The sequence below is a fragment of the Palaemon carinicauda genome, chromosome 22, assembly GCF_036898095.1.
Source record: "Palaemon carinicauda isolate YSFRI2023 chromosome 22, ASM3689809v2, whole genome shotgun sequence".
In the NCBI taxonomy this organism is placed as follows: Eukaryota; Metazoa; Arthropoda; class Malacostraca; order Decapoda; family Palaemonidae; genus Palaemon; species Palaemon carinicauda.
The window spans coordinates 41,179,177-41,181,676 of record NC_090746.1 but is presented as its reverse complement, the minus strand read 5'-3'; positions in this window follow the sequence as shown (position 1 = coordinate 41,181,676).

The window sequence follows — 2,500 nt, the reverse complement described above, 5'->3', positions numbered from 1 at the left end:
CTATATATACTATAAAAACTTGAAGAATAAGAGGGAGAGAAATAAGATAGAATAGTTTGCCTGGGTGTACTCTCAAGCAAGAGAGCCCTTTTCAGTATAAACCTCTCCAACTTACTTATCTGAATAATACTTGATCGCTGATCCAGGAGGTTATTATAAGCTCATGCTAGTAAGAGGGTAACTTCATCTAAAACTAGCTGACCAGCCTACTCCTTTCCAGTCATTTACCCAGAAATGCCAAATTCCTTAACTCTATTCCACATACTGTGCTAAAACTATTTAATAAAACTATCATATCCTTTTATACTTAGAAAAACCTTGGCAATATTTTAAGACATTACTATAAACGAAAGAAGAAAACTATGGAAAACTGAAGTTAATAATAAAAATCAATGAGAGAGAGAGAGAGAGAGAGAGAGAGAGAGAGAGAGGAGAGAGAGAGAGAGAGAGAGAGAGAGAGAGAGAGAGAGGTAAATTCTCCTGAACTCTTCACTGATACACATTTCTCACTCATAACAGCTCAATAAAGTAATCTACGATAGCTAGCAATAGACCGCTGATTAATTAAAGGCAGATCTGCGTCCGGAAGAGAGAGCTAAAAGATAGAATGAAAGTCGCCAGTTACATATAAAGGAATAATCACCGGAAAAGCAATGCACATCTTTGTATAATTTTAATCAAACACAGCTAGTCTGGTTTTTTAATGAAGTTTGTGATATGTACTCAGGCTTACATGTTGGTACATAAATTTATGGTATCATTATCAGCTATGTTCACATATCCGAGATCACATTATCCCGGTAATGTCTCGGATTCTTAGCAAAAAAGGGGAACAGGGTATTTCTCAGATCTTTCAACCTAATAATAATTTCTTCACAAAACCATAGTGTGATTGTTTTTATACAGACTCCACTTAAATCTATTTACCTCATAGCACCAGACCCATCTCTCTCTCTCTCTCTCTCTCTCTCTCTCTCTCTCTCTCTCTCTCTCTCTCTCTCTCTCTCTCTCTCTCTCACACACTTTTCAGGAGATTTCTGAAATGAAAAAAAAATCTGTTATTTGCGCTGAATTAGTATATTATTGAGGTGTTATCTAATTCCACCAACCTGATTCGTCAAGGTCAAATAACCATCAGAGAAATGACATGTGTAAGCCCAGATTTGCATACAGTATAAACAAATATGGTAGACAGTATCAATGACACAAGAGCAGGATCATCTCTGGAAGTTAAAGTCATGAGGTTTTTTATTTTATTATTTCTGAAAAGTGTTTAGGTTTATATGCGAAATAGGGTAATAATCTACAAACAAGACATTTTGAAACATTTACTGATTCCTATAAGTGGCATATATGCAATAATCTTGAAATGGGCATTTTCACTGATGACATATTAAAACACTGGTGGTGCTTATAATTGAAAAGTAGCAAAAATAAAAAAAATCACATTTTAAAGCACCCATAGTAATTGAGAAATGGAAAGGTAATCTTTCAAAATGATCAATATCATAGACCTAATTCATATTGGAAGAATAAGTGAGGGTGGTGACATACAGACAGACCTTGGAGAAATAATAAAAACCAATAGTTTCTGTAATGTTAACCGGGAATGGTTTTCTCATCAATATTCCGATTTTCTTGTTTACTAGCAACACACCTATTTATGCTTTTAACCAATTATTCATGACAAAATCATTTGTAAAATATTTGTATTTGCTTCTCTATGCTGAATAATTTAGGAAAGTTACACAAAATTTTCAAAACCACCTGGATTAACTTTCTTCGTGCTAAAATACACAATCTTGAAAGGAAAAAATAGGTACTGTGTGATTTTCTACGAAATAATATATAAACTGAGGTACGCAAGATGTCCCGTAAGATGTATTCTATATACGAAAATTTCTACTCCCTTCAGCCCAATAAGAAATATTTTGCGACCAGTAATGTTCAGTTTTTTCTTCTTTTACTATCTACAGTATGAAAATGTTACACAATAAGGAAAATTATACGCCAATGATTGATAATCTATTCAGCTATTTGATAAAAAAATAGTACTATCTGTTTTTCTACTACGGGGTCATTGCCATTTGGGTGAACCTAAGGATTCTCATAAGCACGAGTTTTTTTTTTTTTTTTTTTTTTTTTTTTTTTTTTTTAAAGAATCACATTCTTATGGGGTCCATAGGGAAATTATTATTATTATTATTATTATTATTATTATTACAGTATTATCATTATTACATGTTACAGTTCCTATACTGTCAAACAGAATGTGGCTAAGTATGTAACAAAGCAGTGAAGAACCATAGACAAGCAGAATAAGATCACAAATGCCATCCTTTCAGTTCGACAAACATTTCCCAAATTGTGATGAAATCTATCACCCTAAAGATACATAATATCCTGATTGGTGGGATCATATGGTCAAGTGCAAGACCAGTGATAGACATGATCTCCTACATTTCAAAGACGTATTTTTAGACATATGTGAGCAACGGAA